At 44.9% G+C, this 15,152-nt stretch overlaps 1 protein-coding gene and 1 long non-coding RNA gene across 3 annotated transcripts in view; one reads left to right on the top strand and one right to left on the bottom strand.

Moving 5' to 3' along the window:
- Window positions 1-15,152, top strand: part of PDE3B (phosphodiesterase 3B) — a 286,919-nt gene that overhangs the window by 110,095 nt on the left and 161,672 nt on the right. The window lies entirely within an intron of this gene.
- On the bottom strand, window positions 9,009-14,274 carry LOC122174543 (uncharacterized). The gene is made up of 3 exons (XR_006176543.2): window positions 13,828-14,274; window positions 10,213-10,330; window positions 9,009-9,339 (listed from the first exon to the last, which is right to left on the bottom strand). It is a non-coding gene; the product is annotated as an uncharacterized LOC122174543 (long non-coding RNA).

The following is a 15,152-nucleotide window of genomic DNA, read 5'->3' as shown; positions in this document are numbered from 1 at the left end:
CGAGATCAATGTCAAACTCCTCTTGCTTTTGTAGTTTAAGGAATAACTCCACTGCCACTCGTGACGTGTTACTGAGAGCGAGTAGCATATTGGTCAACAGTGCAGTATCCATTTCTGCAGACTGAAGAGGCAGAGCGCACAGTCCACAAACAGTTGAAAGAGGGCACTAAATGCAGACGGAAGCACAGGGATTGCTGGGATGCGAAGCAATGCATCACAGGATATTGGGACCCTGCGACCCCCTCCGTCTTCCCACAGCTGTTAGCGGAAGAAGAGGAAGAGATGCTCTGTGGGATAGCTGCCCAGAGTGCACTGCTCTGAATACGTTGCAAGTGCCGCAAGTGTGAAAATGCTGTTGCGCAGGCAGCTGATAGTGTGAACACACAACAGCAGTTTCCTTTCAGTGCTCTCTGAGCAGCAATGTAACTCTGCCAGTGTAGACATACACCTCTACCCCAATATAACACTGGCCTCAGGAGCCAAAAAATCTTACCGCGTTATAGGTGAAACCGTGTTATATCGAACTTGCTTTGATCTGCCGGCGTTATATCCGAATTTGTGTTATATCGGGTCATGTTATATCAGGGTAGAGGTGTACTCTAAATCTAGTAACACAACACCTTAGGGTTGAACTCTGCCAGCTAAAATGTTAAAGTGCAAATTGACTTGTCTATACTGGTGTTTAACACATGTTAAAAGCATACCTTTTTCCTAGGGAAGACAAGGCCCCAGCAACTGAAGCAAGTCCAATCGTCCTTTAATTTTAAGAGAGGTAAATAAAAGTAGGGAACAATTCCTGATTCTTTACTGGTTCAAAATTAGAGAACATAAATTTTACTAATTGCCAAAGCAGTACCATTAATCGGTTAACATTATCAAAGATACCGGTAGATTTTGGCAACTAGTGAGGGAAGCTTCCTCTATGCAAAAGAGAAAGTTAACAATACAGTTGATATAGTACAATTGTCACATCCACTGAGACACTCTCAGCATGAACTTTACTTGCTGGCTGCCAAAAAATAACTTTGGTTGTCTTCCAGTTTGCAGTTGGAAAGGATTTCTAATCTCTATAGCATTTTTTTTTATTTATTTTTTATTTTTTTATTTTTTTAAAAGACCAATTAAATTAAATAATTTAGTTAATTTAGTTAACATTTTAAAATAAATCATATTATTTTCTTTGAGTATAGACATTTAGGGCAAAATAGCATCAGATGCCTAAACCATATTTGATTGGCTGGTATTTGCTGAATGATTAACTTGATTAAATTTTTTAGTTCATTTTTTCTTTGATATAAAATTAGGTATCACGTAAGATTGTGTCTTGTTTGCTCTAAAAGGAATTTATAAAGGTATTGGGTTTTAGTTTATATGCAGCAATTTAAATAATTTATTATTAAAACTTTTCCCTAGTAGCTTTAATACTGTCACTGCAGTTATTGTGCTTATAAATAGTAATAATATTTTGTAGGTAAAATGCATATTATTGCAACTTTATTCTTGAATAAAAGCTGCTAAGAAGGAAAGATGATATAGTAGAAGAGCATACTCTGTACTTGTGTACTGACAGTTTCTTCAGACTGTGTCATACTGTCTAAACCCTGTTTGGAGCCCCAGGATTCAAAAATGCTTGCATAATTGGGTACTGTTCTGTGACTTATTAATTGCTCTCTAGGGTATGCAGCTGTATGTGAGCCAGACTGGCTACTTTCCCAGCTTGCGTCATTGGCAGCTGTTTTGCTTTGAGGCAGATGGCCTACCGGAGAAGCACCCATAAATTAGGGCTACTTTTCTGTGATGTTCTTTTATAGCATTTTGTGACACAGAGAACCAGCAATGATGCAGTTTTTAAGTCTATGTTTCATGTAGAAACCAGCAAATTTCACATTAATATTAAATATTACACTTTTTTCTTTTTCATGTTTACACATTTAAAGTAGCAATCAAGTCAACAAGGAAAATGTTAAATTACATTAAACAATCATTGATGTGTATCTTGTAGGAATGAGAAAGAGGCAGGTCTAGAAGAGAAATTAGTGCAAGGAAGATGAGACTTTAGAGACTTTGGGACAGAAACCAGAGGATTAGGGCGGAAAAAAGAACAGAGATGCAGTGGATAGAAAAATACAATGACTTAATAGGTTCACCGGCTATGCCTGTATGTAAAATTATTCTTTATGACATTGTCTCCCCATTATCAAAAGAGTCACATTCCTGGCCACACATCCACAGAATCATGTATCAGCAGTTGCTGGGTATTGGGGTGTCTGGGCAATTTCCTCAAACTTACCATTCCATATGTCACGGTTATAAATCTGCTCCCTCAGTTCCACTCTTTGTCTGTTGAAGCAGTCATGGAACTAAACTCTTCCGTTCTCTACCATGCTGGTTTGGATGAAATAATTTGTAATTGTTCATAAGTAGGTTAGATAGGTAGGTATTATATAAACTTAAGTCTTAGTTTAATTTTTGTAATTTTCAGATATAGTTTTGCTTTGAGAGAGAAAAAGGGGTTGAGATTTAATGGTGGTCGTCGTCTTGCACTGCTAAATTTCCTGCTTCTGATAGGCATAAGTGCCTTTTATGCTTCAGGGAGGATCTGTTAGTCAAGGGCTGTGATATTTACAAGTCCTTCTCAAGAAGAGTCTGTAAGGGTTGAGAGACTAGTCCAGAACATGCACCTGGCAGGAGTCTCTTTGTATTCTAGTACAAGAGTCTGGGATACATTTTAATTTAAAGGTCTACCTAAGTTGACCTAGATCTACCCATGTTGATGTATGACTTATGCATAAGTAACTGTCTCAACTAATTTCAAAGGGCTCAGTATAAGTGTTCTTTGGAAGTAGCTGGTTAAGACATTTCCTGTGGTTTTGATGCTCTTAGAGGCCATAGTGCAGGGGAAAATGGCTCTGTTAGAGATCCTGCTTTTGGATTTGGTTGACTGCAATGAAGACAGGTTCTTTAGTTTGCAGAGGCTCTTAGGAAGAATAGGGTCAATTTGGAGTATGGTTGGATTAGTCATTTGCATTTGGATACCTGCCACAATAATATGGTTAAATCCTTAGGAGACAGTCTTTGGTGGGGTTGAAGGGTTGTTTGAAACTCTGAATAATCAATTGTGTTTTGTTCTAGTTACTCCCCTATAGTTTCTGTTTGACTGGTTATTGGTTCATCTGAGATTCTGCTTAGAACATTCATACTTAGAGCTGTGGGAGCTCTATGGCTTCTCAGTCTTCTGGAGCCTCTAGCAAAAACCCTTCCCTGAGATCAGCACACATTTCATCTCCTTGCTTTAGTGATAGGAGTCATCCTGGAAGATAGGCACCCTGCCATCTCCTCTTCAGAGATCATGCACCAGAAACTCCCTGTGTTCCTTGGATCCCAACTCCTTGGCTCAATATGCCATATACTTATGCATTCTGGAGCTTGCCATGTTGGCCATAATGGGGTCCACAGACTCAGTATTCTGGACATTTTCAACCTCATTCATTCATTTAGAGTCATAGAGTTTAGGCCACCAGGGACCATTAAATGATTTAATCTGATCTCCTATGTATCACAGACCACCCACCCCACACACGAAACCCAACAATTGAAATTAGACCAAATTGTATAGTCCACAGGAGATAAGACTATTATGTTCCACAAACAGAGAATAAGAGGGACTGAGATCCCCACAGTGGTAGGGAAAAGATTATGTGAGATATAACCAGATAATCCTGACAAGTGACCTGTACGCACATTGTGCAGAGAAAGGTGAAAAACCTTAAAGGTCACTGCCAATTTGATGTGGTGGAATATTCCTTCCTGACCCCCACATATGGTGATCAGTGAAACATTGAGCATGTGAACAAGAACCAGCCAGCCAAGCATGAGAGAGAGAAATGCTTAGTTCCGCCTCAGAGCCCTAGCTATTCCCATCCAATGGCTCATTTCCAGCTATGGCCATCCCTGATGCTCCAGAGGAAGGAGATGAAAAAAACCCAAACAGAATACATTGAAGTGAGAGGAGGGGGCTAAGGTCTTTTCCTGACCCCTGCAGATGGCCAGCTGTAACTCTGAAGCATGAGCCTTTAGGAACTTAAGACATAAACCAGAAGCGAGTCCGATCGCTGCTGAGCCCTGCCCCCTACCATTACAAGCAGTGCGATCATACAATCACACTCATAAGTTTGTCCAGTTTTCTTTCAAAACTAACTAAGGTGTTTGTCCCCACAGCTCCTATTAGGAGGCTATTCCAGAACCTCACCCCTCTGATGGTTAGAAACCATCTTTACAGTCTGAATTTGTTCATAGCCAGTTTATATCTGTTTGTTCTTGTGCCAATCTTGTCTTTTAGCTTAAATAACTCTTTACCCTTCCTGGGTATTTACCCCTCTAATGTATTTCTGTAGAGTAACCATATCCTCCCTCAGCCTTTTTTTTTTTTTTTGCTAGACTAAACAAGCTAATCTCTTCCAGTCTCCTCTCATAAGGCAGGCACTTCATTCCCCGGTTCATCCTAGTATCTATTCTCTGACCTGCTCCAGTTTAAATTCATCTGATCGGCATCAGCTTAACCTCAAAGAATCTTCACTTCTCCTCCTGAGGAGAATGTTCTTTCAGAGGAACAGCAACTGCTAAGTGAATGCGACAATGCAGAAGTTGAAGACGACCCTCCAATGCCTTTAGCATGTTCTCCAGATGAAGCGCTAGTAGTTTCAGTAGGTTCAATAATGCAAGTGATTCTTTACATGTGAACAATGTACAGTTGTGCAACAAAAGCCTTGCAGGCGTATGAAAGTAGAAGTAGAATTGATGACTTCAAGACCTTTCAAGAACTTCTCATGAGATTGGCAGGAACCCTTGAAATTCCTCTTGAAATGGTTCAGGAGACATGATGTAAACTGATATCCTGCATCTAGTCTCACAGGATTGTTTGCTGTGCTCACATATAAGGAAATTTTGGATCCAGCAAGGGACTTACAGGCTACTCCAGCTTATATTTCAGTTACATTGAAATGAGCTGATTGGATATATCACGTCCCATCAAAGGATTGTGATTATTTTTATACTCAACCAGCACTGCCCTTCTTAATAGTAACAGTAGCTAATGAAAGGGTAAGGCAGTCTGGTCTGCCAAATCCACCCTGAAAGACAAAGAACCACAAGGAAAAAGATGCCTTCTTCTGGCTATAGGAAGCCAAATTCCAGACTTTTTTTTGCTGCTTGTGCAATACAGGAGAGGGAGAATAGTGTCTTCTCTCTGGCTCTCTTCAACAGAGTGGAGCAGTGTTTGGGGCCTCTTCTTCCTTGAGAGCTACGTTCCCTCCAAACTGTCACAAGAAGACAGGTACGAAGATTAGAAGTAAGCCAGCTTCTGCCAAGCGCTTTCTGGTACCATATTCTAGAGTACCAACGTAGAATCATTAACCCGGCACCTCATGAAGTACCATTGAGACTGACTCTAGTGCTGGGACGTAGAATGGCATCGATTTTTCTGTGTGATGCATACTGCTACATTGGTACCGACTACGCCTGAGGCATATGCGGCAGTCAGGGATCTTTTGTGCCTGTGGATGCCAACTCACCTCTGATGCAGGATGAGGTCCAGGTACTGACTGTTCCTTCCCCACAAGAACTGGGACGAGAACTTTCCTTGGCATCGGTACATTTGTTACATTTGGAAACTGAGCATTCTTCTTTGAGTGCTTGCTTATGTCCATTCCATATTAGGTGTATGGAGATACCACGTCCCATCAAAGGGTTGTGAGTATTTTTATACTCATCCAGCACTGCCCTTCTTAATAGTGCCAAATGCACCAGTGTCAGAAGTTTTCCCCTTAGCAGTATCCATAGGGGACCGGACTTTGGAATGGCGCCCACATGGCCACAGGGGCATGACTGGCACCCCCCACCCTCAGTTCCTTCTTGCCGCCAGTGATGGTGCTGGAACTTCTGCTGCTTCGGCTAGCTTTCACTTAGTTCAGTATGTCTCACGAATGTTTCTTTGTAAAATAGTTGTTTATAGTTTACTATTTACGCTAAGTGTTAGTTCTAGTTAGCTGGTCCCGGATGGGACTCAGCCTAGGGATGGGGCATGCCCCGGTCCCCAGGCTTTAAACCCATGCCATCGTTGTAACTGACCCATGCCCATCAGCGACCGGCACGTTAGCTGTTTACGGTGTCTAGGAGAAGGGCACATAAGCGACAAGTGTTGCATCTGTAAGTCATTCAAACTCAGAACAAAAAAGGAGACACATATCTGTCTCAGGGCACTCCTGATGGAGTTGGCACTGACTCCTGCACTGGAGCAGAGGTCCGACTCAGCCCTGAGCACTGCAGCATAGGTATGGAGTGCCCCGCTGGTGCTCTCTGTGAGCTATCACCGATCCCCCTCCCCGGCCAAGAAGTCCAAGAAGTCAGCAAGAGGAAGATCTCCCACTTCCCATAAGGGAAAGGAGAGGGCCGGAGGAGAACCAAGACCAGTGCTGGGCAGCTCAACATGAGGGAGTCGGGCCCCAGCTCATGTTGAGTGGCCGAGCCCCTCCCATACTATGCCTGCCACACCAGACAGTGATGAGGGCCCCCGTCAACTCGAAGTCCCGTCGACGCCTGAGGCCCTGCAGACAGTGCAGGAGATCCTGACACTACCTGTGCCGCCCACACCAGCTCCGGCGGTACCCAAGCTTGGGGTAAACCCGCCTTGGGACCGTTCCGAGTGTCCCCGCCTCAGCAACGCTGCTCCCCATCGTGGGGGACGTCCCGCCAGCGCTCGCCCGCACGGAGCCATCATGCTTTGGACTTTGGGAGGCAGGCTCAGAGAAGCCCTCTTCGGTCTCCGGACCCTGGGCACTGGCAGCGGGATTCGGGGCGTGGCTCGCTGGTAACCTGGCGCAGACCTGCAGAGGCAAGCGCCCCCCAGCATGAACATTGAGACTGACCCACCGTGTCTCCAACGCCTTGGTACCAGTCCTGCGACCGATTGGCGGAACGGGGTCACTGGTCACCCACCCGCCAGCACCCGTTGCCGAGACGCAAATCCCCTCAATTGGGGAGATTCTACCGACAACCAGGCCACTCTGACTCCCAGTCCTGCTCTAGATCCCGGTACAGGTCAAGCAGCGTGAGGTGTAGATTGTCGGTCTACCGATGCAGATACTCATAGACTCTAAGGTCAGAAGGGACCATTATGATCATCTAGTCTGACCTCCCGCATGATGCGGGCCACAAAAGCTGACCCACCCACTCCTGGAAGAATTCTCTCCCTTGACTCAGCTGTTGAAGTCCCCAAATCATGATTTAAAGACTTCAAATCGCTGAGAATCCTCCAGCAAGCGACCCCTGCCCCATGCTGTGGAGGAAGGCGAAAAACCTCCAGGGCCTCTGCCAATCTACCCTGGAGGAAAATTCCTTCCCGACCCCAAATATGGTGATCAGCTGAATCCCGAGCATGCGGGCAAGATTCTCTAGCCAGACCCTCCGGAAAAAGTTCTCTGTAGTAACTTTTAATATCCCATCATTGACCATTGTTGCTAATTACCAGCGATGGCACGTTATTGACCTATTGACTAAAATCACTTTATCCCATCAAACCATCCCCTCCATAAACTTATCAAGCTTAATCTTAAAGCCAGAGAGGTCTTTTGCCCCCATTGTTTCCCTCGGAAGGCTGTTCCAAAACTTCACCCCTCTGATGGTTAGAAACCTTCATCTAATTTCAAGCCTAAACTTCCCGACGGCCAGTTTATATCCATTCGTTATCGTGTGCACATTAGTACTGAGCTGAAATAATTCCTCTCCCTCCCTGGTATTTATCCCTCTGATATATTTAAAGAGAGCAATCATATCTCCCCTCAGCCTTCTTTTGGTTAAGGTAAACAAACCGAGCTCCTTGAGTCTCCTTTCATATGACAGATTTTCCATTCCTCGGATCATCCTAGTGGCCCTTCTCTGTACCCGTTCCAGTTTGATTTCACCCTTTTTAAACATGGGAGACCAGAACTGCACACAGTACTCCAAATGAGGTCTCACCAGTGCCTTGTATAACGGAACCAGCACCTCCTTATCCCTACTAGAAATACCTCGCCTAATGCATCCCAAGACCGCATTAGCTTTTTTCACGGCCACGTTACATTGCCGACTCATAGTCATCCTGCGATCAACCAGGACTCAGATACGCTGGTCCCATGGGAGAAACTCGTCCCGATTGGACAGGTTGACATCGAGGCACAGTGGCTGGCACCGTGGGGAGGAGGGCCAGCAGGCCAGCCGGTCATGGTCACTCCACAGCGTCTGCTCCGCTTACAACTCCAGTCTCTGGTAGCAGGACAAACCCTGGCACCAGTGGTACTGTCAACCTCATCGGCATGACAACTGTGTTCAGGCCAATGGCTGGCAGTGTGGCACCCCTGGAATCCATGGGGGTTCACTGAGCTTTCCCAGGCCACCCAATCAGTGGCGGGGGGCCTCAGGCCATCAGCCACAGCATCCCGCCCTCCTCCGGAGGTGGAGGCCGCACAGGGAAGGACCCCCCCAGTCCCGTGACGACCTAGGGGAACAGCCAATTGGATCACCAAGGGATGTGGTGGATCCCTCAGCACTGGCTTCATCCTCATCGTTGCCGGATGAAGCGATTACGGGTCCCCCTCATCCAGTTCTGCAAGATGACGCCATGGCTCATCAGGAGCTTTTGAAGAGGGTCGCTTCTAACCTGGGGCTCCAGGCAAAGGAAATTGAGGAGCCGTTGGACTTACTGTTCGATGTCCTTTGCTCCACGGCATCCGTTACAGTGGCTTTACCCATACATGAGGGGGTATCGAAAATAATTAATGCCCTATGGCAAACCCCCTCCTCCCTGCCACCCATCTCAAAAAGGGCTGAGTGCAAATATTTTGTGCCAGCTAAAGGCTATGAGTATCTCTATACTCACCCGGTCCCAAACTCTCTCATAGTGGAGGCCATTAACCAGAGGGAGAGGCAGGGGCTATGCCCAAGAATAAAGACTTGAAGAGACTGGATCTGTTTGGGCAAAATATTTATTCATCTTCCAGCCGTAAGTAGAGAGTGGCCAACCACCAAACCCTCCTTCGCCGCTATGACTACAATATGTGGCAATCTATGGCCAAATTCAAGGTCTCGCAGCCCGAAACGTCCAGGAAGGAATTCTGGGCGATCCTCGAAGAGGGCATGGCTGCAGCAAGAGCGACCCTTCAAGCAGCCTCAGATGCAGCAGACTCTCCGGCTCGCACCATGGCCGTGGCCATCTCCATGCGAAGGGCGTCTTGACTGCTTCTCTTGGGTCTGTCAACGGAGGCTCAGCAATCGATGCAGGACCTCCCCTTCCCCTTCCTCTAGGCCCTGTTGGCAGAGCAGATGGACAGTAAATTGCATGGCCTTAAGGACTCCCGCACTACTTGAAAACTCTGGGGTGTACGTTCCCGGTCCAGCCCGTAAGCGATTCTAAACCGCAGCAATCTCAGGGACAAGGGCGTCAACCCTACCAGGAGCCCCTCCCATAAGAATAGGGGCTACAAGCGCTGCCAGAGCCACCCACTTCCACCCTCTGTCCAGTCGAACTTGACCCACAATAAGCAGGGGGGCAAGCAAGCGTTTTTAGGGTGCGCTCAAGGATGACCTACCAGATTATACCCCCGGATCCGTCTGTCCCACTGTTCTCCAACTGCCTTTCTTTTTTCCTCCCTGCATGGACCACTATAACTTAAAACTGCTGGGTCCTCAATACTGTGATGGACGGTTATACCCTACAGTTTATTTCTATCTTCCCCACCCCCCTTTCCCATCCCTCTTCAGGGATCCTTCTCATGAGAGTCTCCTTGCGCAGGAGGTAAAGGGGTTACTACAATTGGGTGCAATGAAAGAAGTTCCTCTTGAGTACAGGAACTAGAGGTTCTATTCCCGTACTTCTTAATCCGAAAGGCCAAGGGCAGTCTGCAGCCCATCCTGGACCTAAGGGACCTCAACAAGTATCTAAAGAAGTTAAAGTTCTGCATGGTCTCCTTGGCTTCTATCATCCCCTCCCTGGATCCGGGAGACTGGTATGCCGTTCTTGACTTGAAGGACACATGCTTCCACATAGCGATCTTTCAAGGTCACAGGCTCTTCTTCCAGTTTACAGTGGGCCCCCAACACTACCAGTTTGCGGTCCTCCCGTTTGGCCTGGAGATAGCACCAAGAGTGTTTACCAAGTGCATGTTGGTGGTGGCTGCTTACCTCAGGCGTCGGGGTATCCAGATCTAGCTGTATCTCGACAACTAGCTAGTCAAAGGCAACTCCAGGTCTTGGGTCCAAGAGGATGTCCATTGCCTTGCACTTATACAGTTACTTACACCTGCGCGAAGGGATTAAATTGTAAAATGCTAAGAAATCAAAATGCTTGGATTTTACACCCACTTTCCTCTCACTTTACATAGGTATAAGTGACTACACAAGGTTCAAGATGGGAGAGTCAAGCCTTGCAAGCTCTTTAAAAGTTGAGTTCAGTCACCATCACTTAATGTTTCCTGGTGGCTTCTGTGACAAGGTGGTGGGCAATATAGCAAGATCAGTTATTTCAGTTGTGCCTACCTAAGTATTTAATATTGCACCTATTTTAATTTGAAATATTAGGAAATAATCTAATCTACAGTGTGTGGTTAAAAAGAATAAATAGTATCTCCTTGCAGAATTTACTAATTTCCAGATATTCTAATATCTTAGGTAGATTTGTAAACAGACTTTAAAGCTACTTTGGAGGGAGAGCCCTGTAGGGTAAGCTGTTTTATCTAAAATAGAGAAATTTTATTTGATCTAAAATAGGGATAAGGTGTAAGTGTGTGTCACCTATGATAGTGGTGAATTGTCAATAAGTGCTAACAGCAGTGAAATCAAGTACTGTAGAAGGAAAAAGCACAGAGAAAAGTGTCTGGGTAGTGTTTTGGGGAAAAGAATAGTGAAAAGAGACAGACAAGAAAGATGAGTTATGAGCAGCTAAAGAAAAGCCCGCTGGCTCAGATATGCAGACAGCTAAAGTCACAGGAGCTGACAAAGGCATGGCTAATTGACCTGTTATACTCTTAGGGCCAGAAAAGAAATGAAGGTCCAGGACCACACTGGACACTCAGATTACTTGCAGAGAATCCAGTGGGTGGCGGAAATCTTAGAGACTACTTGCTAGAAGGAAGCAGGGAAGAGGATGACAGAGTCAGCAACAATTGTGTTTCATCCAGACTTCGGTGGCTTTCATGGAAAAGTCTACACATAGAAGAGAAGAGGTTGTAGTGGGAGAGAGACAAACTTTGCTTGGAAGCCTAACAACTTGTAGACTAGAAGCAAGAGAGGGCAGACCAGGAGAAGCAGCAGTATCACAAGAGAGAAGTGAAGATGTGACACGGCCCCTTGCAAGTAGTGGTGGAATTCACTTAGGCTAGGTCTACACTGGGGGAGGGTGGGGGGGAGAGAAATCGATTTTTAAGATACGCAAATTCAGCTACGCAAATAGCGTGGCTGAATTCGATGTATCCGATCCGACTTACCCTGCTGTGAGGACGGCGGCAAATCGACCGCCATGGCTCCCCCGTCGACGGCGCTTACTCCTACCAGGGCTGGTGGAGTACGCGCGTCGATTCGGGGATCGATTGTCGCGTCCCAACAAGACGCGATAATTCGATCCCCGAGAGATCGATTTCTACCCGCCGATCCAGGCGGGTAGTGAAGACAAGCGCATAGACAGAGGATCATTTATGATGCAGCACTTCTCAGACCAACAACTTCATATCATCAATCCATGGTCTAGTACAGTATGTGCGTACCTTAAGTACTGCCTCTTTCGCTGTTCACTATTGCAAAAGCATCTCTGCTGATTTCAGCTAATAGTCCCTAATATGTAGGTTTGAAGGTGTGTAGAAAAATGGAGGTAAAGCATATACATTGGGAAGGTACTTCACTTTGCAGCTTACTTTCCTGATAGATTTTCAGAGCATGGGGTAAGGTGTTAATTTTAAGCTAAGCATTTGGTTGGTTAGGGATCATCACTGTATTACCTACAGTTTGTTGGTAATTACCTACAGTTTGTTTATGATGTCTGTTTTAGGCAGTTTAATGTATTATTGCACTTAATGTGTATAATGTGCTTAGATGCTACAATGGTGGGCATATTTAAGAAAAAATAGCCTGCCAAAGACAGTAAATAGTGTAACAGGACTATTCCCCATTTCTTTGACAGTTTAATATCTAATTTGGGGACACACAGAAGAACCAATTTCAGGAGGCAATGGTGTCAATTGAACCTGAAGCACTAAATAAGTTGTCATTTCCTATTTGATCCATAATAAGCAATAATGTGAGAAAGATAGATCCCTTAATAATTCTAATACTCTGGATGAGATGACCAAGAGGCTGCATTTAAGTCAAAGCACAGAGCTCAGTTTGGAAAAATATACAAAAATATACAAATATACAAACGGTGCTCAGATGGGTGGATTCTTCTATTCTTATGACATATAAGGCCTTGTCTAAACACAAAGTTGCGCTAGTTTAGCTAAACATGTTGTTTTTTAACAAATTGGTTTAGTTAATCTGTTTATCCTCACTGTAACAGAAACTGTGACTGCATCTACACTTGGAGCTGGGAGTGTGGATTCCCAGCTTGAGTAAACACAGGGCCGGTGCTACCATTAAGGCAAACTAGGTGGTTGCTTAGGGCGCCAAGATTTGGGGGCGCTAAAAAGCGGTGCCCCCAATTTTTTTTTTACAGCGTTTCTGGGCTGGGCTGCCGGCGACGCGCTGACACATGCGGCTCAGACTCCCTCTCCCAGCGCAGCAGCCGCTCCACTTCTCCCGCCTCTCAGGCTTGCGGCGCCAATCAGCTGTTTGGTGCCGCAAGCCTGGGAGGGAAGGAGAATTAGAGCGGGGGCGGCGTGCTCGGGGAGGAGGTGAGGCAGAGGGGAGCTGGGCAGGAAAGCTGCCACACGGTTCCCTGGGCCAGCGGGGTGGGGGGCTGCTGCGGGGGAGGGGGTGCCTCAAGGCGTGGGGGGGAACTGCCGCAGGGCTCCCCACCCCAGCTCACCTCTGCTACGCCCCCTCCCCGAGTCCGCCGTCGCTGCTCCACTTCTCCTGCCTCTCAGGCTTGCGGCACCAATCAGCTGTTTGGCACCGCAAACCTGGGAGAATTAGAGCGGGGGCGGTGTGCTCGGGGAGGAGGCGGAGCAGAGGTGAGCTGGGATGGGGAGCTGCCGCATGGCTCCCGGGGGGGGGAAGGAGCTGCCGTGGGGGGGGGGCGCGCCTCAGGGGGGGGAAGGAGCTGCTGCGGGGGGGGGCGCCTCAGTCTGGGGGGGGGGGGAGCTGCTGCAGGGCTGGGGTGGTGGGTTGCAAGGTGGAAGTTTCGCCTAGGGTGTGGAACTTCCCTGCACCAGCCCTGAGTAAACATACTTATGCTAGCTCTCATCAAGCTAACTCAGATATGTCTACTTGAGCTGGGAATCTTATCACCAGCTCCAAGTGCAGCTGTAGCCCGTGAGTTGGTCATTTCACCCACTATGCCTTCATACTTTCTATGTTTCTCAGAGGCACCTCTTTAGAAGCTGAGACTAGAAAAATAATTAGAATGTCACTTAGACTTTTGTTGCTACCTCCGAAGCAAGGCCCAGGATGATAATTCTCTTAAATATGTTAAGGCAGTGCTTGAAAAATGATATCAAGTGCTGTAGACGCTTTTGAGTATATAAATAAATAGATAATATAAAATAAACTATAATTTAGAAAACATACAGAAAATACATTATGTATAATATTAAACAATGTCTATATAACGTTTAAAACTCATATTAACTAGTCCTGGTTTTTACTTACGTAGGAAAGCAATAGCACCATGTAACTTAAATATTGGAGAAGCTGTTTCCTGTGACTCAGCTGCTCTTGTCAACCCGGATTTAGCACTGACAGTCTGATTCACTCATGCACAAAATGCTTTCCACAAGCAGCTGGTTGCACAGGGTAGTGTATTTTCCTCTGTATCCTTTATCTAATTATTAGTTGTTCACAAGTATCATTTGTGACACTGTGGAGGGGACCACAGGTCTTGCTTTAGTTTGAGAATATCATCACTTTAATACTGAGTATGGAAAAAGAAAAATAATATTATTCAAAATCCTTTAGATACATTTTATTTTTCTATTGTGAAATGGTATGTCATTCTATTTTATTGTACACCTCTACCCTGATATAATGCTGTCCTCGGGAGCCAAAAAATCTTACCACGTTATAGGCGAAACTGCATTATATCGAACTTGCTTTGATCTGCCGGAGCACACAGCCTCGCCCCCCCGGAGCGCTGCTTTATCGCGTTATATCCGAATTTGTGTTATATTGGGTCGCGTAATATCGGGGTAGAGGTGTACTTATAATATACATAGAACAGTTATACCAGACTTTGGTATAAATAGTGTCAATCAGTATTTGTATTATGAACTTCAGTTCTCTAGGAATCTTTAACTACTGTAAAAATCACTAATTTTATTTGGAGTAGAGATGAGATAAAACTGGATTTTCACTGTCTGTCTTCAGACTGTTTTAATGTCATCCTTTATCTATAATGGTTTAGTTTTGAAAAATACAATTTATTAAAGACATTAGTTCCTAATACAGATTTAACCATTTAAAAGATTTATATATAAACTTACCTTTTTCTCCAAGTTGTTCCTAGTTTAGATAACTTTCTACTTTACAAGAATATATGATTGCCTTCATACATCTTAATTATCATGAGTTATCTGCTAGAACTGCTTCCCTTCTACAGCCTTTTAGTTTTAAGTCTCACATTTCTATGTGAAATATTGCAATTAAGATTCTGTGGAAGATAGTAATTTTATTGGTTTAATACTAAAAACAATTTTATAATTGATTCAATTATGAAGGCTTCATGGGTTTTAATGTCTAATGGATTTGCTGTGGTTGTACTATAAAGATGTAATAATTATACAGCTGTTTACCTTTTTAAATAAATTGTTTATGAAAGTTCATAAAACACTAAGTTAAGCTTATCTAATAAATATTCCTTCTGTTGAAACTTTTCTATGTAAGATATAATTGATTACATTTTTATTCTCTTCCTATGTTGCTGGGAATCTAGGCATCCCATTTTTTTTATGTTTAATGTTGGTTTTAAATCTCACTTT

This window comes from Chrysemys picta, chromosome 4 (assembly GCF_011386835.1).
Source record: "Chrysemys picta bellii isolate R12L10 chromosome 4, ASM1138683v2, whole genome shotgun sequence".
NCBI lineage: Eukaryota > Metazoa > Chordata > Testudines > Emydidae > Chrysemys > Chrysemys picta.
This window is presented reverse-complemented; position numbering and strand designations above follow the sequence as displayed.